General features: G+C 43.0%; 1 long non-coding RNA gene across 4 annotated transcripts in view; it reads right to left on the bottom strand.

Moving 5' to 3' along the window:
• Positions 1–21,311, bottom strand: part of LOC124777315 — a 163,997-nt gene that overhangs the window by 77,270 nt on the left and 65,416 nt on the right. For all 4 annotated transcript variants that reach the window (XR_007015712.1, XR_007015710.1, XR_007015711.1 and 1 more), the window contains exon 2: positions 17,391–17,662. This is a non-coding gene — a long non-coding RNA (uncharacterized LOC124777315). The remainder of the gene's footprint in view (positions 1–17,390; positions 17,663–21,311) is intronic.

Here is a 21,311-nt window from a genome sequence, read left to right as displayed (position 1 = left end):
AGACTTCTCCCAAAGCTATTAACACGTTTTGCTGTCGGCAGACGCTTGTATGTGCACTGTGTTTTGTTGTAAACAGCGCTTTTTCTTTGAAATTAATGTTTTATTTTGGTGTTATCAGTTCCTCGTTTGTTTTATTGTTGCAGTATGATTCTGCAGTAGCGGGATAAAGTCGATTTTTTTTCCTTAGAGTGTCAGTTCTTACCAGTCACACTTACAGAAATTAAACTGGAAACTAAAATAAAGAAAACTTTCCGCAGTCCTAAAAAATTCTCCTGTGTTTCTCAGATTTCCCGGTTGTCTCTGGTCGCATACACCATGATTAATGTAATGTAATAAATCCATTAGCACCATCACATGTGTAGTTCTTAAGGCAAACGAAATATTCTAATTAAAGTTGAATAAACCGTTAATAAACTGCATTTCCCATCCTGCGCTTCGATGGCTGCTAATGTGATACATAACTGATAGACAATTTATGTAGTACAACATGTGCTTAAATACAGGTGTTATTAAAATATAAATCTGAAAAGTTAAGTAGTCCGCTGTGCTGGAGATCCACACAACCAGTTTTCGCAACTTCTGAGCTGCAACTTCTGGTGTACATAAATGCTATGTCATATGGTATTGGGAGTCGTTACAGAACACCACAAAATAACAGTTGGCATGGTTAGGCAAAGTTCTCAGTCCGCCTCAACTGCTAAAAGCCATCATCAATGATGAATGTCCAGTCTGGGTTAAGATCACGAACTGTCATTCCCCGGCAGCCACCGCACACTATCCGGCAACACACAGGGCGCCACGTAGCTTGTGTTATCAACTGCTACCATTATTATCAAGTTGTTGACAAACAGACAAGAGTGTTGACTTTCAGACCCAATACTTTCCTGGATGACATGTATAATGGCAATTGTCTGTTGTTCGACACAGGCCGACAGAAACAAATTTTAATCGGTAATGTAATGACAGTTCGTGATTTTAACACCGGACGTTTATCATTGAAAATCTCTTTAACCAGTTCGGAATGGCTGAGAAATTTGCCCAGCCACGCCAACTGTTAACCTGCGGCATTCTGTAACAGCTCCGCATACCATATGACAGTATTTATATACACCAGAAGATGGAACTAAACTGGTTGTGTGGGTCTCTAATAAACTTAAATAAATACATCTACAGTGTATTTCATTCCGTTTTACCTTTCTATTGGTTTTAACACCTGTATTTAAACACCTGTTGTACTGTAAGAATTGCCAATCAATTACGCTTAACTATTTTAGCTGTGCTTGCCCAGTTTTAAAATTCCCTATTAGTGCGGTATTTTTTATTGCTTATTGTTGTTGATACCAACAGCGTTATTTCAACATCTGTTTTTTTTCCTAGTTCATAGTTTTAATTTTCCATATTCCCGACATACTGCCGGTGGAACAACGACCTATACAGTACTGAATAGTATGTGTTTGTGTTTGCAGTCTCAGTTTATTCATTTTGCCTACTGGCGTAGACAAGAACATACCGTTTTTCAGTCTTAATTTTCATCACCTAATGTTTTCGGAATATGAATAAATTTCTTCTGTGAAAACTGTCTAGCTTTATTTCATAACTATAAGATCACTTTAATCGTATGAGGATGTAATTTCAAATAATTGAAAGAAAAAGTTAAGATCCATATTGATACCAATAAGAGCAGTTGAACGGAATGGACAGTGTCTTAAAAGGAGGATAAAAGATGAACATCAACAAAAGCAAAACGAGGATAATGGAAGGTAGTCGAATTAAGTCAGGTGTTGCTGAGGGAATTAGATTAGGAAATGACACTTAAAGTAGTAAAGGAGTTTTGCTATTTGGGGAGCAAAATAACTGATGATGGTCGAAGTAGAGAGGATATAAAACGTAGACTGGCAATGGCAAGCGAAGCGTTTCTGAAGAAGAGAAATTTGTTAACATCGAGTATAGGTTTAAGTGTCAGGAAGTCGTTTCTGAAAGTATTTGTATGGAGTGTAGCCATGTATGGAAGTGAAACATGGAAGATAAATAGTTTGAACAAGAAGAGAATAGAAGCTTTCAAAATGTGGTGATACAGAAGAATGCTGAAGATTAGATGGGTAGATCACATAACTAATGATGAAGTACTGTACAGAATTGGGGAGAAGATGAGTTTGTGGCACAACTTGACAAAAAGAAGGGACCGGTTAGTAGGACATGTTCTGAGGCATCAAGGGATCACAAATTTAGCATTGGAGGGCAGCGTGGAGGGTAAAAATCGTAGAGAGAGACCAAGAGATGAATAAATACACTAAGCAGATTCAGAAGGATGTAGGTTGCAGTAAGTACTGAGAGATGAAGAAGCTAGCACATGATAGAGTAGCATGGAGAGCTGCATCAAACCAGTCTCAGGACTGAAGACCACAACAACAACATAAAATGCTATACTTCATATATACTACTGAAATCTGCTTAACGTTTAGGTATGGAAGTAAATAACCCTAAAAATTCTAAGGTGACACTTACGCTATCTGATGAAAAGTGGGAGGCCATCCCTATGTAATGAGGAATTCACCGCTAAATGTGACGAGTGGCGGAGCCACCAGCATAAAAGCCGACGGGGAGTATAGTGTTGTCAGTACAGCAGCAGTAACAGCATAGTAGATATGTTGGAAGGCCATGGTGACTTCGTGTAACCTGAGTAACTAAACCATCAGGGACATTAATGCCCTTATACACTTGCCCAAACCGACTGTATGTGATTGTGAAGTGGCAAGGCGAAGAAACGATCACAGGTAAACCAACGCCGGGCAGACCTAATTTACTGACGGACAGGGGCTATCGAACACGAAAATCGCATGAAATCAGCAGAAAGGATCAGTCCTGAGTTCCAAAGTGTTACGGCCAGTTCAGCTAACACAATGAATGTGCGTAGTGAGTTAAAAAGGATCTCTCTAATTAGCGCTGAGCAACGCGTGAGGTTGTTAAAAGAGTGACGCCATTGAACGGTGATTTTGAATGCTGAATCACGCTATACTCTGTGTCAGTCTGATGGGAGGGTTCGGGTTTCGCGAATGCCTAGAAAAACGTTACTTGCCACCATGTGTGTTGCTAACAGCGAAGTGTGGAGGAAATACTATTACGAGATGGGGGTGTTTTTCGCCTTACGGTGTAGACCCCTTATTGCGCTTAAGAAAACGCTAAATGAGGAAGGATATGAACACTTTTTACGGAACTGTGTACTGCGCAGAGTAGAGGAACAGTTCTGAGACGATGACTATTTGTACCAGCATGATAGTGCGTCCTGTGATATATCAGCATCCGTGAGACGATGGTTTGTTGGCAAAAACATTCCTGAAATGGGCTGGCCTGTCCAGAGTTCCGACCTAAGCCCAGTGGACCACTTTCGGGATGAATCAGAACGTCGGCTTCGCTCTAGACCACAGCGTCCAACGTCATTGCTTTCTCTCGTCTTGACGAAGAATGGGCTTCCATTCCACCACTCACATTCAGACACATCACTGAAAGTGTCCCCAACAGAGTCAAAATCATCATAAACGCTAAGGGGGGAGACATCCCATAATAATATCTACTAATAGGTGCCCGGACACTTTTTTCAGACAGTGTATAAATTGTACAGTAAGTTTCATGAACTTCTCATCAAATTTAGTTCTTGGAGCACTAACGTTTTTCAAACCCATTGCATCACCTATATCAAGAATGGCAATTACAGAATGTTGCCCACTCCTGAATAAATGTCTGTGGACGCCCATAGTCAACATGGGTGGGTTTCGCTGAAGAAAGTACTGCTGCACTGCATAGTTTCGAGGAGGCTTAAACCCAGCAGTGATGTACCAATAGCCCAGGCACAGAAGGGCGCAAAAACTGAAAAGAAGCAGGAAAATAAGGTTTATGAACTAACAGGGAGTTTAGGGACTGACTGGTAGAAGTGTTCCTTCCGCTTACGAGAAGAAACGTCTTCCTCTGGCCACGACTGTAAATACACGCTGTTGTCAAAGTGTCATATCTACAGTGTCATTTCGTTTAAGCAGCATGATAAAGAAACGATTGCTACCGAACAACCAAGCATTGCAACATGGCATTTGTGGCAACAGTGCGCTTGGTTCACACAGCTAACGCCCACACAGCTCGCTCATGTTCAACAATGGAGCTCTTGCTGCTACTACGCAAAGGTAGTGCAGGATCTCAAAAGGTCGGTGACCTGGTGCTGAAGCAAAACTGTTGACTGAAAGCTGCCGATTTTTGTCGACTGATGTCGACTGAGGACTGGAGCGAGGTGCGACGGTGAACGAAGCAAGCAAAAAGGGTACATAATTCGTTTGCCCTCACACCATTACTTTTGCTGCTGCCAAGAAAAAAAAACGGAAAATTATAATGAAAACACAAGTCATATTAAGGGGTATTTTTGGCGACTCTTAATAAAAAGTCCTTTTTCTTTTATTTCTGATCAATAATTTATGCACTATTGACAATTTATAAGGAGCTAGCAAAATTTCATACTTAAAGATTAGCTCCCAGAAACCATGAGACAGAAACGTTTTGCTTTACTTTTTATTTTTTATCGAAAGTTTATTCATTTTGTAATTTGCTTATACTGACACCTTTCATTTGTTGTATGCTATATTACTTCAGTATAGTTCATTTAAATAATATTTTACTAGTTATTCTTCCTTATTAAACATACTAACAAAATTATAAATTTTGCTGGATCGTCGCGCAATAGTAAGGCAGTTTAAGGTCGAATAAGATGGGGGGGGGGGGGGGCAGGAGAAGGGATGGAGGGGACTGCAGATTTGGCAGTTCTGACAGGTACGCTGATAGCCTTTGTACGGCTCTGATGTCCAGCGATGGATATTAAGTGTCTGGAAGTGAAATTAATTGGTAATCAAAATATGTGTATACAGAAGATATAAAATTATTGTTCTTTCATGCACTGTCACTCGTCTGAAATTTTGTTTCATTATTTCGACCAATACATGAAACATTAGAGGCGTCCACGTTTGTGACGGACGTCTGAAGGTAATCTATTGAGATGTACCTAGAGAAAGGAATTACTAAACAGTTAACATCTCAATTACTTGACGTATTTTTTCTCGCATGAAGCTTAAAATACCAATGAATTTACAATTTACAGTGAGGCAAGCTATACGTCATGATTGTTTCATATAAACAATCTCATGATGTGATTATGTGAAGCGTACTTCTGGAAATAGAGCTACGTACTTCCTCATTTAATTTTCTTGCTTCTGTGTAGGCTGTAAAACCTGTCAATAAAAATTTATCGGTGTTCTTCAGAAATCGTATTGCGGTTTATAAGCTCAATACAGCTACAGCCTATCTTCTCATCTAACAACGTAAAGAAATCTCAATAAATGGATTGGAATGCTCGAACGATTTCCCGATAAACGTGTATTGAGATCACGACCTGCTAGTAGAAATGCGAGCATCATGATGCGGCGTTTGGTTAAACTGAATAGTAATACTTATTGGATATTAGACGTGAGGGAGGGGGTGGGGAATTCCTTCAATATCAGGCTCCTATCATCTCAGGTAGGGATCGAGTATGGATACGCCAATAACGATTCTGCACAATGACAAGCCCAAGCAATTAACGGCTCTTTCCCTGAACTGTATATCATATATCGGCTATCGTCAGGCTAACGGCAGTTGTTCAGTACACGACACGCTGTGTGTTACCGCAGACAATGTTGAAGGCAGCAACCGAAAGATTTCATCAGATATCCTTCGCTCCCTCACTACTAGACTTGCGATGACAATGGATAAACGAAGCGCCTTTAGTTTTCAATATACTTATTGCTTTATTTTTTTCTTCTAAGCGAACAGTGGCATCCATCCGAGTAATAGCCATGATATAATGCTCTACAACGAACTGAAGGATTACAGGCTGTTATCAGTGCACAAGTTTCGCTAACAATTTTGACGCTTTGTCTTCAACTGCCTAGAAGTAACGCCTATAACTTAACTTCTTAGAATCGTCATTTTAAGCTACCCAACTCACAATTTCTGTCGTTAAAAACAGCAAAGGTGACTGACCAATACAGCATGAAGAAGAAGCAGCTACCTGACTCTCACAAGTACGTCCATTTAATTGTCCGTCAATGAACTGATACATTGACTTCTTCCGCGTGACCACCGAAGCTTCGATAAATTTAAAGAATGACACAATTGTTAGTTTACACGGGTACCTTCTCAAGCACTACTAATTAGTTTCGGGCGCGTACTCATTCTCAGTTGCACCTACGAACGCAAGACTACAGGTTTAAAAAGAAGTCAAATATTAGAGTAGCTACAACCAATCACAATGTGTCAAAAACAGTGCGACTAATCAAATTTTAATTTTTACTTACTTACTGTTTTACTTAGCATGTCACGATTACGTCCTTGGGCCCTCTCTTACATTAGACTGCTTTTTGTATGCGTGTTTGTGGTTCAGTTATGTACGTCTGAGATGTTAGCATGAGGATCATTAAAATTAAAATTAGCAATAAAGTAATTAAGAATAACAACAACATTAGTTAGCCTACTACATTTTAGTATGAACAGAAACAAAAGGGATAGTTACAGAAGAGGAGACTGAAAGGAACCTGACAGTAACCAATGAACAGTACACTGTTTCAGTAGAGGACACTGTAGATAAGAAATAGCGAAAGGTGGGGGGGGGGGGGGGGGGGAGCAGGAGGTTAACTATAGTGGGCTGCAGACAACTGTGTGGAAGAGATACCTGTTGCACTAACATGTGGACCATCAAAGATCGTTAGAAGCTAGAAATGAGTGCCTGTCATTTCTCGGATATTTTAAAGAAGACTTCCGAAGTCGGTTTCCTGATACAGAAGATCATTTTCAGAAATTGGTGGCTGTGTTATGTAGTGGTATAGAAAGTATTTTGCACTGTTGTGCGAGTATGCTGGGGACACACCATTCTCTTACGTACATAAGTGTCACGTGGTTTTTTTTACATATTTACAAGGGGTATACCCTTTTGTAAGCAATCGTACCACGTTTTTGAGAAACGTTATGATAATTTCGGTTGTAACTTTTACATATTTTGGCTTACATTTTGACTTTGCATTTACTTCTGGTGTCTTGGTATGTTTGTGAGTGCTCTGGAGAATAAGCACACGCTCTGAACGAACTGGTATGAAATGAAATGTTGTGTGGCTAAGGCCCCCGTCGGGTAGACCGTTCGCCTGGTGCAGGTCTTTCGATTTGACGCCACTTCGGCGGCCTTGCGCGTCGATGGGGATGAAATGATGATGATTAGGACAACACAACACTCAGTCCCTGAGCGGAGAAAATCTCCGACCCAGCCGGGAATCGAACCCAGGACCTTAGGATTGACATTCCGTCACGCTGACCACTCAGCTACCGGGGCCGAACAACTAACTGGTAGCGCTTGGTGTATCAAAATCCGAGCTACCACGAATTATTAAGAACAGGCTAAGTTTTAGTGGATTTAATTGAAATGTCTCATCGAAAATGGTATGCTTGTAATTGCCGTACAGTTACCTCCAAAAAAAACTTAAAAATTTTCTGTAAGGTTTTTCAAACTCGGGTGATAGCAGTAGCAAACTGAACCTAGGTTAAATTAACTGTGACAGGACTAATTATCTAATTTTTTAGATTAATGAGCTGCGCACGTGGACAGAGTTGTGACACTCTGACACATAGTATGGGTGTTACACGTGGAGGAATAAACGATTATTTGCAATCTAACCTCAAATATATTGATTTGGAATATCAAAACTGTTCTCGTTTCAGTCTTTCTTCGCATTGATGATATATACAATAAGATCCATATTATCGGAGTTGATGCAAAGTGCAGATGTCGCTGCAAAGTGCTATTTACTGTATTTACAAAACTCGTCAAATTTCAAAGCCCGCTGTGTAGCTTGCGCGTTATTCGTCGGAAACTGACAACTTACACACTGTATTTCATATCATTTGATTTCCGTCGCATAGGAAACCCTAACTGAATACTCTTTTGCTATCGGCTTTAACTGAGTTGGAAATTAGCGGCATAGAGCCTATAGAGAAAGGGGAAGCAAACGTATAGAGGAAGTGGATGGCGAACTTGTTATAATTTAGAGCAGGAAATCTTAAGTGTCTGTTTTCGAGAAGTACGCGGTCATTGTTAGTAACAAATTTGTTCTGAGGATGACGCGAGCCCGAGTTACCAATCACTTAGTCCGATGCCTAAACATGCCAACCATTTCATCTCAGAGTAGTACTTCGGCCCGAAATCCTCGGTTATTTGTTGGATATACGAAGTCTGTTCGAAAAATTCCGAAACTTTGTCCACAAAATTCTTCTACGCCTACGATTTACTTACTGTGCGTGGTCTCCTTCGAAATACTCTCCTCAAGAACTTATACACCGCTCCACTTTCGGAAGCAGTCTTGATATGCCTCTTGCTGGATCGCGCGAAACGGCGAATTTTCTTTTATCTCGTCTATCGTAACAAATCATCCTTTCAACGGAGTTTAACTTTGGGAATAAAAAAAGTCCACAGGGTCCAGGTCTGGAGAGTACGGAGGAATAGGCAGCACAGGGATTTCGTTTTTTGTGCAATAATCACGCACCAACAGGGATGAATGTGCATGTGCATTATCGTGATGGAAGAGTTATGAATTGTCTCGCCACATTTCAGGCCGTGTACTACTCCCATTTCCTCGTAGGCTTCGCAACAGATCCCGATAATACCACCTATTAACAATTTGTCGCTGTGGCCCGAATTCATGATGAGCTGATCCTTCAACGGCAAACAAAACTATCAGCAGGGTCTTAACATTTGACCTTACCTGACAAGCTTTTTTTAATCTTTGAGAACCTCTTCCGACCCATCATAATGATTGAACCTTGGTCTCAACATGACAACCGTAGACCCACGTCTCATCGCCACTTATGATTCTCTTAAGGAAATTCTCGTTCTGATTTGCACGATCGAAAAGCTCTTCACAGATTGCGAGGCAAGGGTCTTTCTGGACTTGACCTATGAGCCGTGGGACGAAGTTGGCGGAAACATCATGCGCTTCAAGATGCTGTGTCAGTATTTTATGACATGGTGCAACTGACATGTTACGTTCTTCTGCAATCTCTCGGGCAGTGAGGCTTCGATTGGCACGCACAATTTCGTTGACGTTCCTGTCATTCGCGTCACCGATAGACGTCGAAGGGCGTCCTGAACGAGTGTCATCTTTAACTTACGTCTGGCTACTTTCAAACCGTGTGAACCATTCGTAACACCGAGTACGGCGCAAGCACTCATCACCGTAGGCTTCGTGCACTATTTGCCTTGTCATCTCGAAATACGCAAACTGTGCGACACAACGTTCTACTTAATACAGCACTGAACAACAGCTAACAGACATACAACAATAAAACTTAAACATTAAACACACTCGTGCACAGGTATGCCAACAGCATTTCGCTTCAACATACCATTGGCGCGAAATTACGAATGTTCCGCAATTTTTTGAATAGAGCTCGTATTCAAGTATCTGTCTTCCTCTATAGTTTTTACGCTCTATAGTTCCTTCAAGGACCATAGAATTATTCCAAGATGTCTTAGCATGTGTCTTATTAACCTCTTCCTCCTCCTAGTCAACGTTTCCTACACGTTCTCCCTCTTAAATCCACGGAGAATCTCCTAATTTCGTATCAGACTACCTTATTCCGAACATCCTAACGCAGCATCGTATCTCAAACACACGCCGGCACGGTAGCTCAGCGCGTTAGCCGGCACGGTAACTCAGCGTGTTCGGTCAGAGGGTTAGCTGCCCTCTGTAATAAAAAAAAACTGAGTTGATGGATCAACGACGAACTGAGCAGATGCAACGAACGAAAATGAACAAAATGAGATTAAAAAAAAAGCGCGTTCGGTCAGAGGGTCGATTGTCCTCTGTAATTAAAAAACTGATTAAAGGAATCAACGATCAACTTGAACGGACGCCATGTGACGTCCGCACAGACAAAACACAACGAACTATACTGAACAAAATGAAAAAAAAAAGCATCCAGTTTCTTCTTTTCCAGAAAATGGTTCAAATGGCTCTGAGCTCTATGGGACATAACATCTGAGGTCATCAGTCCTCTAGAACTTAGAACGACTTAAACCTAATTAACCTAAGGACAATACACACGTCCATGCCCGAGGCAGATTCGAAACTGCGACCGTAGCGGTCGCACGATTCCAGACTGAAGCCCCCTATAACCGCTCGGTCACAGCGGCCGCCTCTTCTTTTCCAGCTTTCGTACAGTCCATGATTAATTTTCGTACAATGCTGTGCTCCAGACGTAAATTCTCACAAACTTTTTCTTAAAATTAGGGCCTATATTTATTTGAGACTGCCCCCTTTGCCTGTGTGATCCGTTTATTATGTCCTCCATGCTTCGTCCTTCATCTGGTAATTTATCGCTAATGTCGTTTCCGCTACTTCTGATTACCTTAATCTTACTCCGTTTTACTCTCAGTCCATAGAGTGTGTTCATCTGACTGTTTGTTACATTTAACAGATTGTGCAGTTCTTCTTCACCATGCTAAGGACAACAACGTCATCAGCGAATCTTATTGATATGCTTTCGACGTGAATTTTAATCTCACTCTTGAATCTCTCTTTAATTTACGTCACAGCTTCTTCGATGTAGGCTACAGACTGAATAGCAGGTTCGGTATAATACATAACTGGCTTACGCCCTTTCTAATGCGAGCCTTTCGTTCTTGGTATTCTATTTCTAAATATTTACATAACATAATAGCAAAACTTGACATTGTAATTATATCAGAGACAGAAAAGGACTTGGAAGAGCAGTTGAACGGAATCGACAGTGTCTTGAAAGGAGGATATAAGATGAACATCAACAAAAGCAAAACGAGGATAATGGAATGTAGTCAACTCGGGTGATGCTGAGGGAATTGGATTAGGAAATGAGTCGCTTAAAGTGGTAAAGGAGTTTTGATATTTGGGGAGCAAAATAACTGATGATGGTAGAAGTAGAAGAGGATATAAAATGTAGACTGGCAATAGCAAGGAAAGCGTTTCTGAAGAAGAGAAATTTGTTAACATCGAGTATAGATTTAAGTGTCAGCAAGTCATTTCTGAAAGTATTTGTAGTGAGTGTAGCCATGTATGGAAGAAAAACATGGACGATAAATAGTTTGGACAAGAAGAGAATAGAAGCTTTTGAGATGTGGTGCTACAGAAGATTCCTGAAGATTAGATGGGTAGATCACATAACTAAAGAGGAGGTAGTGAATAGAATTGGAGAGAAGAGGAGTTTGTGGCACCACTTGACTGGAAGATGGGATCGGTTGGTAGGGCATGTTCTGAGGCATCAAGGGATCACAAATATAGCATTGGAGGGCGGCGTGGAGGGTAAAAATCGTAGAGGGAGACCAAGAGACGAATACACTAAGCCAGGGCTTCCCAACCTGTGGACCGCGGACCCCTTAGGGGTCCGCGTGCTCTTTCTAGGGGGTCCGCGGCCTCCTTTCACCAAATCGTGTAAAATAATGAGTAAAATTATTGAATAAAAATGTGAAAATCAAATTCATCACTATTTTTTTCGTGTGAAAAACATGTGTACTTTTACTTCAGGTCGTATCCCCAAGCAGCCTTTGCGGTTCGTAAGTGAGAACGTATACGCAGTTTAGTGCCGGACAATGCGGCTTCTCTGATCGACTGTTTCGCAACAATACGGGGGTCGTTTGTGCCCCGGCTCACGGCACTAGATGCGCTGAAACCTTTTACGCATGCGCGGAGCGAGCTTTGTCGACCAATCACAGCGCTCGCTGGCACGTATGCGGCGCCAGGCATCATTAAATGTTAAACTTGCTTCGTCAGTGCACTACCTATTTCATAAGTCGATTTTTGACCAGTTTATTACTTCTAACATGGATCTGTGGCTGTAGTCAGGATTATTGAAGAAGGGTGCAGTTTGTTGCGAAAACAAGGGAAGTTTCCAGTTGAAATGAATGAGGAGGGAGGACGACCAAAGGAAGACTTTACATACATTTGAACATTTTTCTTCGGATTCCACGAATACACACACACACACACACACACACACACACACACACACACACACGACTGTTACGAAATATGCATTATCCTTACACAACAGTAGCCAAATAGTGGAAGTGAACAGACCATAAGCGGCAGCTTGTCAACAGCGATCAGTTTGGACGTGACGTTGATTGCTCTTGAAGGAAGACAGCTCCAGCGTGTGAAATTTCAGTTACCAAGTAATTTTAATCAGGCTATAGTGTGTTGAACAAAGGGAGTAAATCTACTAGTAAGTGTCTGGATACAGTGGGAATTCAAATTGGATCGTTAATTTCAAGTTGTTTTCATTCATCTCTAAACCAAAGACTACTGATACTTCGGAGGGGGGGGGGGGGGGGGTTGTCATTGGGAACATGGCACTTGCATTAAGAAGCTTTCAGTTCCCATGGGTTTCGCTCTGAAATTTAAAGTTACTGTGCTCTTGACTGACTAGGGGTCCGCCATGGATTTTCGACTGAAGAAGGGGTCCGCCAGCTGAAAAGGTTGGGAGGCCCTGCACTAAGCAGATTGAGAAGGATGTAGGCTGCACTAGGTACTGGGAGATGGAGCAGCTTGCACAGGATAGAGTATCATGGAGAGCTGCATCAAACCAGTTTGAGGACTGAAGAGCACAACAACAATAACAATAGCAAAACCAGAGAGCTAACGTGCTATACATGAAATGCATTTAATTTTCATCTGCGGATGCCATCCTCCTCTCGCAATATGCGTCGACGGAGCCGAGATATGTGTTTCTCATTGCTGAGGCATCCTCGGGTTGTCCCAATGACCGCAGGCTGCCGGGGTTTCGTCGTTTCATCGTCAGCTGTGTGCTAACGATGCCCCTGGCGTGGCCCACGACCTGTGAAAAGAAGCGGCCGCCTTAGGACAACACGCGAGCAGCAGCAGCAGCAGCGGCGGCGACATCGATTTAAATCTCAATAAAGCGCCGCAGACGGCCGACGGCTGTTTGGCGTTTGATGCACGGCCTTTGTGCCGCGGGCCATTGTGCGCTAGCCGCGCTCCTCTCCTTACTGCACCGCCGCGACGCGTCGTCTTTAAAGCGCGATGTCCCGCTCCCACGGGATTAACACGTTCCGGATCGGAATGGCTGGCTCCTCACCCCGCCCGGTACCCTCCGCGTCCCATCCATACATTAGCGTAATTTCACGTACGGAGTGCGAGGGTGATAGATGCGGAGTTGATGGCTCGCAAGTGACTGCCTGGGACGGGAGGAGGGGGTTGCTGTGTAGGGAGGGGGAGGGGCGGCCACGGCGTGCTTCATCGACTGTCTCGAGAGGAGACACTCTTATTCATATGGGATACCACTGCCAGTGCAGACTGAAAAGGCAGCGGGCGATCTTTTCGGCCAAGGTGCTCGGGCGCAACAAAGGGTGGTGTGAGGCGTTTCATCTATCCTCCATTGACATGCAGATGCCACTTGCACGCCGCGGTCAATAACAGGCGGAAGTGCGAATCATAACAACCTGCTACGACAAAGGAGGGACCGACCACTCGAAATAATCCATTCAAACCGAAGAAAGAAAATAACATTTAGTCTAAACAACAGGATTCGCAATAGCATCTCGTGACCGAACATAATCCTATGCGCACCTGTGAAGTAATATGATAACCCAATTCCATTCGTCATACTACAGGTTTTTCGAAAGCCTGTAACTGGGCCGTTCATGATCTAAATAATAAAACGAGGCCCCAGTTTCGTAGTAGTCTGTGGTTTTTGGTCCCCTGTTTTGATTCTATACATGGAAACAGTGTGAGGGGTGATTCGTGTATGCCGGCCGGAGTGGCCGTGCGGTTAAAGGCGCTGCAGTCTGGAACCGCAAGACCGCTACGGTCGCAGGTTCGAATCCTGCCTCGGGCATGGATGTTTGTGATGTCCTTAGGTTAGTTAGGTTTAACTAGTTCTAAGTTCTAGGGGACTAATGACCTCAGCAGTTGAGTCCCATAGTGCTCAGAGCCATTTGATTCGTGTATGTGGATTTCTGAGCAATGGAGGTGCGACAATGCGCTAAAACCATAAAAAGACGACTGCAGAGCAAGAGAAGCAGAACATCGTACACACCACATACAATACTAATGCAAATATTATGACGTGAAAGTGGGAATATAGTCTTGAAAAGCGTCGCACTATGCATAAAAAAAAGTAACTTGTGCAGTGCTTTATTGTTTAAACCATTAATCCTATAAGCATTTTTTATAGATCTCTGCAGTGTCGATAACTATTACCTCTAGTGTTTTCGGTTAGTTTATCGTCGTCGTCGCTGTTGTTGTCATTCGTAATCAAAATAATAATAATAATAATAATAATAATAATAATGTTCAAATGTGTGTGAAATCTTATGGGACTTAACTGCTAAGGTCATCAGTCCCTAAGCTGACACACTACTTCACCTAAATTATCCTAAGGACAAACACACACACCCATGCCTGAGGAAGGACTAGAACCTTCGCCGGGACCAGCCGCACAGTCCATGACTGCAGCGCCGTAGACCGCTCGGCTAATCCCGCGCGGCCATTCGTCGTCGCTGTAGTTGTTGTCATTGCTGTTGTTTTTATTGTTGTTGACGTCATTGTTCATATCGTAAGCGCGATGAACGTTCTGGTGCAACTCTCCACTCTAGTCTGTCCTATACAATCCTCTTCGTAAAAAACTACTGCAACCTACATCCACTTCATCCACCACAAAATTACGATTTCCTCATTCCTCAGGATGTGTCTTATCAACAGATCCCTTTATTTAGTCAAGTGGTTGTATACATCCCTTGTTTCCTCAGTGAGATTCAGTACCTCTTCAGTTATTCAGTGAGCGCTTCTAATCTTCAGTATTCCCGTGAAGTACCACATTTCAAAAGCTTCTAGTCACTTCTCGTCTGTACTGCTTATCGTATACGTTTCACTTTCGTAAGAGACTACACACAAGATAATTTCAGAAGACACACTTAAATTTATGTTAGATATTACCCTTTATCAGAAATATTTTTATTGCTACTGCCAGTCAGCAGTTAATACCCACTATCTCAACTGTCGCCAGGTGTTTTGGTACTCAAATAGTAAAACTAATGAACTACCTTTCTATGTTAGCAGACTTTTGCGACTTCCTCCTCTCTCTCATATATGCGTATTATACTTGCCAGTAAAAAGACTAGAAACAAAATTAATTTACCTTGTCGATCTCTCGGCCAGTCCATGAGTATATAAAAATGTCCTAAGACACAAATGTCAAAGTGGTGGCGGATGGGAGCTGCATTGGGGACGGTGGGAGGGGGTAAGAAAGTGGTGACATGTAAATAAAACTCCGGAACGAATGGAGAAATTTCAACTACATATGCTAAACACACGCCTAACACAACGGAAAAAGTAACTGTTGGGAGCAATAAACATCAGAACTCTTAAAGTTCGGAGCTGGTGTGAAGGTTGTGATATGTAAAAAGACTGAAAACGAACGATATTGGTGTCGAATATATAGTTTTCGTGGTTACAGGGCTGATTGGTGACGGTCCTAAAGAGATTTTACTCTTGGAGTGAAAGTGACGGGAGGTATACTCCGTTTATCGTGAGAATAAACCTGATCTTAACATTACCCTATGTATTATGGAACCTCGTTGGATTTCGTTACACGTGGATAGGATGCCACGCTGTCTCCGAGTACAGTCACGTACTATAATGAGGATACGTTTTATCCTTTGCGTTACGAGTAAATTGGCTCGACGATGATATGGGCTCAGCAGCTTTACGGGAGCATTTAACTTTCACAGCACTGGCCAGGCAAGTGATCCAACCTGCAGTGATGTGTAAAGCTGCAGAAGACATAAAACAGTTCTCTCGGTGACGCGACAGTTTTCAGACGTGCTACGCGGTTCTCCTTCCTTGTGACGGTTGTCTTTACCTTCTCGTGTGTGTGCATAACAGGTTCGCGTTCGGTACTATTACACGTACCACACTTTAACACTTGACCTTACTTTCTGTGGCGACAAGCCCCGCCATCTAATCGATGAGTTCAGCATGAACTGGAGCCTGTCTTTGGTTCGGTACTTTGGAGTTGCTAATGTGCGAGCAAACAGACTGATAAGGATTCTGGTTTATGGGAGTGGGCGAAAGTTGAGTTGGATATAACAGGCTGCGGCTCGGAGACCACTCACGGACATTAGTGTGTTTGTTTACTTCCGCTTGCCGCAGGGGAGATCGGTAGGCAATGTTTGTTTGCCGAGGCACATTCACAGACAGGTACCGTCCCCACTTTCTCGTTGGGAACTCTTGGGGCGGGCAGCAGCTTGAAGACTTGCGAGTTTTCGAAGTCCGGAGCGCTTAAGTTTGTAGGAGCAGCAACGATTGGCACCGGAAAGAAATGTTGTTGACAGCCGGTGACAGATGACTAGGTTGGCATACGAGCAAGAGACAGCGCATCCCTGGAGTCAGTGTTGTTGAACGTAGCTAATTCTTGAGCTCGTCGCCGTACATGGTACTCAGGGCAGGACAGATCCGTTGCTGTCTGTTTTCCTCCGCAGTGAGCGCAAATAGTGATAGGAGAGGCACAGGATTCAACAGAACGTGGCCCACTACATTTCACGCCTCTTATCTGGGATCGACATTGTTTACTGACGCGCCCATAACGAAGGCACTTAAAGTACTGCCTTACAGCGGGCACATAAGTATCTACAAGACATATTGTGCCATGGATAGACACAGCTTCCGACAATGTTTGAGAGTAAAAGGTTAACAAGCAGGTTTGCACGTTGACAGTTTGGTCTTTACAACCTCTCTTCGTAAACTTCCGAAAGCCTATAAAAGGGAAGGGAGATTTTACAGCTTCCAAAATCTCCGCAAGGCTTAGGTCTACTTTCCTGATTACTCCCAGTCTGTGGACAACAAAAGAAGTAATGTAGGCTTCTATGTTTTTAGACTTCAGAACCGCACTGGTAGCTAAGAAATAAGGTAGAAGTTGATACTCCAGACAAGGCTTATCTTTGGTTCTTCCTGCTGAAGAAATATTTACTATAGCAATTTTCATTTCTGACAAGGAGAGATGCAAGGATTTCCCGAGAGACATAGGGTAGAGACGGCCAAAATTTTTGTCCTGACTTTCCATATAAACAACGTACGGCCCACTATCTGCACGTTTGCAAAATTGCAGATACTTTTTAATAGGTACAGATCCTACAGGTGGAACGTTGAGAACAGTATGGTTTTTAGGACTGAGACCAGAAGTAGTTGTTATAGGGGGATCAGCTACATTTGCAACATCATTAGCAGATGAGACGTGATTGGTGCCCGGTACAGAGGTTTGGAATTCTTTAAATCAAGACTAACCTCACTTTGTCGCTTGTTGCTCGTGGCGGAGAAGCCGGAGGATTCCTGTTCCGACAACTCCATCAGCTCTTCTGCCGGGTGCTCCGAACAATCGCCAACTAGCGGCTGGCAACTGCCACGGTGTTGTCCAATGTAGGTCCTGAAGGAGCTGGCTAGGAAGCTGCATCTGGATGTAACCTCTGGACAGTCGGTTGTTGTTGATGATTTTGTACCGCGGGTGTGGCGAAATCACCACCCACTTCTCCATATATCACAATTTTATTCATATTGTCCTGCAAAATACGAGACAAAACGGTGTTACGAATCATTCCGATATCAGACAACTCATCACCGGCACACTTTAATCTCTCTTTAACAGTAACGCGAGGTCAGGTAGCTCTACCAGAGAAATCTTGCAACGAGAACTGTTCATTAGTCAGTCGGATACAGTTGTGTTACGCGAAACGTGGTTCAAAATTATTTCATAGTACGGGAGGACAGGTTCGATGACTGGGGAGGCGTCGCTATAACTAATAAAGACCTCGCTGCCACATCAGTCACACCCACTGCACGTCAACTGTGCCGACATCGAATCAGTTGCTGTCCAGGTACAAGCTGCCTACAAAACTTTTCCAGTTGTCTCGTTGTGTAACGCTCCCCACCTAGAGACACTTATTAAGGCAGCTTCGGCCTCTAGCGGGACTCACATAAAAGGGGCAGTTCGTTGGGGGCTCGTAAACATGAGACGTGACTTACCGGATAAAGATATATCAAGTTTTAATCAACTCTATTAATGCTGCATAGGATGTCGACATTTCTAAGAAAAAAAAAGAGTACACAGTTATGAAGCACCTTCCCCTCCTTGGTGGAACGCCAAATGTTCCCGAGAAGTTGCTAAGCGCAGACTTGTTTTGAAAACCTATCGTCAAAATTCCACTTTGGATAACTTCTTGGCTCTTCGAAAAGCAAATGCGCGAGCTAACAAATTCCTTAAAAAAAACAGTTGGATAAAACTTTGTTCTTCCCTCGATAATGGAACCAGTATGGCAAGCATCTGGCATAAAACAACTATCTCCCCCCCCCCCCCCCCCCCCGCGCCCCTTCCTGTTACCATTGCCTGGCTAGAGGAATTCATACATACAGTTGCGCCAATCTTGACTCGTGTGTCTTCTGTCTAAGAAGACCGACACCATTTTCTCCTTCGTCCTTCCTCCAAAGAAGAGCTCAATGAGGCTATTAAATCTTTGAGTGACAGATGTCCAGGTATCGATTTATTCATTATTCTATGCTTGCGAATTTTCACGCAGAAGGGAGAGATTTGCTCTTATACGTTTGTAACCGGTACTGGATACACAAGGACTTCTTAGCAACATAGAAGACGCAAGTAATAATTCCAGTTCTATAAAGTGGCAAAGATTCAAATGTGGCCTCTAATGATCGACCGACAGCTTTGTCGTCGTGTGTTGTCAAAACGCTGATAGGTTGGTTTGAAGGATAAAGGGACCGAACAACAGGGTCATCAGTCCCTCGTCAAAATGCTGAAACGAATGGTTAAAACGAGATTGGAATGATAGATTCAAAATCGTAATTTGATCACTTGGAATAAATACTGCTTCAGAAAAGGGAAAGGGACTACGGACAATCTATATTTGTTTGCTATGGATATTACATCGGCCTTTCAAATGAAAAAGCGGTGGTCGCTGCCTTTCTGGAAGTTAAGGGAGCGTATGATCACAGTCTTTTACCAATTCTCTCGGGCAGGGTTCTGAACTTCTCCACGGATGATGTATGTCACCTGCACCCTCTTCGCTCAAAGAACCATCTACGTCCGTTACAAACGAAACTTGATCGGACCTTTTCTTGTTTCCAAGAGCTTGCCTCAGGGTGCAGTTTTAAGCCCGCTCCTGTATACTTTGTATCTGCATGATCTACAGCCCATAATCACAACCCCACACGAAAATATTGCATTATGCAGGCGATGTCTGTGTTTATTCCACTGTCGCTTCGTATCCTCAGGGCAAGATGCGATTACTCACGATCATTGCGTACACTGATCAATGGATGTTGAGTAATGGGCTAGAGATTTCGGCTGAGAAATCAGTAATCTTCCCCTTTTACAAGTCGATATCGGCTCGCATTGATGGTCACACTATGTGTGGAACGTACACTTCACACACAAAATCGCACGCTCGATTTCTGGGGCTGATTTTTGACTGTAGGCTAAGCTGGGCGCCTCACATGCGATCCATTGTTACCAAGTGTGAAGAAGGCTTCAACGTAATTCGATCACTCACCTGTGTGTGATGGGAAGCGCACCTGAGTAGTTCACTCACCATATACCGGCAGATTATTCGATCTCGGCTAGACTATGGCTGTCAACTGTACCACAATGCACCAAAACGTCAGGTCACCAAATTAGAAACTCTTCAACATAGAGCCATTAGTACCTTTCTTGGAGCCGTGCGACCCACGCCCAGCAACCATCTTTTAGTGAAAGCAGCAGAAATACCCTTGAGCATTAGACGCCAGATGTTATCGGATAAATTCTACATCCAAGGCATGGCATTTGTGAACAGTTCTGTCTACCAAAGTAGAGACTGCATGCGCATACTATGGACTGCCTCCTACAGAATGAATAAAGCTCCGTCCGTTTGAACCAGCTTTGACACTTGGTCACCTCTCATAGGTTCTATACGACGTTCATCACATTTGCCGCTTTTTGGCTGCTATCTCCATACATTCAGTTGCCATATTCCAGTCTTTTATTTTAATATAAACTGTTTGGAAAGAGTTAATGTCAATAGTGAATTCAGTCATCTCGTTGCAGCTCGGTGGCCTGGTTTTCTCTGTGTATATACCGATGGATCCAAATTTCCTCAGGGAGAGTATACTGGATGCGCATTCCTCTGCCGTCAGATTCAGATCCGGAAAACCTTCGACCTGCCTCCCAAGCGCTTCTATATTTACGGTGGGGGTGGCAGTTCTGGATGCTCTTAAGTGTGTCTCTTCCACTTCCTTCCCCGAGATATTAACTGTGTCGGATTCTCAAAGCGTTCTTCAAAATATTCGACACCGGAGATGGAACAGAACAACTAACCACTGAGTCTTGGATGTGATTTCGGAATATACAGGGTGAGTCAGGAGGAAAGGTACATGCTTTGAGGGGTGATAGTATTAGTGATTCTGAAGAAAAACTTCATATGGACGTATGCCCTATTTTGAATGGTTTCCAAGATAGAACACATTTAATGTCAGTTTTGCACGTTTTCCTTGAATAACTGAAAACCGCACCCTCCAACGAAAACGTGTCGCAGTACAAAATCAAACTATATTAAATTTCCTACAAGAAGGTCCGATTCATTTTTTTTCTCTAGAACTAATAGTTTGTGTGAAAAGAGCGCGAGAATGTTGAAAAACTCGCCAATTTGAGGTAGCATATTGAGGTAGCAAGATCAGACGAACAGTTTAACACGGGACACTTGTGTGTCAAGTCGGGATACTACCTCAAATTGGCTTACAGAAACTACGAAAGCTACAGCACATACTCGTCGAGCAAGTTTTTCGACATCCTCGTGCTCTCGTCGCACAAATCATTAGTTGTAGAGAAAAAAATAAATTTTTGTAGGAAATTTAATTCTAGTTTAATTTTGTTCTGCTACACGTTTTCGCTGGAGGGTGCAGTTTTCCAGCTATTCAAGGAAACGTACCAAACTGATACTGAATGTGTTCTATCTCGGAAACCATTCAGAATAGGGCATACGTCCATATGAAGCTTTTTGTTCAGAATCACTAATACTATATACTATCACCCCTCACCCTTCAAATCATGTACCGTTCGTCGGCCGCTGTGACTGAGCGGTAATGGGCGCTTCAGTCCGGAGCCGCGCTGCTGCTACGGTCGCAGGTTCGAATCCTGCCTCGGGCATGGATGTGTGTGATTTC

This window comes from Schistocerca piceifrons, chromosome 2 (assembly GCF_021461385.2).
Source record: "Schistocerca piceifrons isolate TAMUIC-IGC-003096 chromosome 2, iqSchPice1.1, whole genome shotgun sequence".
NCBI lineage: Eukaryota > Metazoa > Arthropoda > Insecta > Orthoptera > Acrididae > Schistocerca > Schistocerca piceifrons.
Note: the sequence above shows the minus strand (reverse complement) of the source record. Positions and strands in the feature narration are given on the sequence as shown.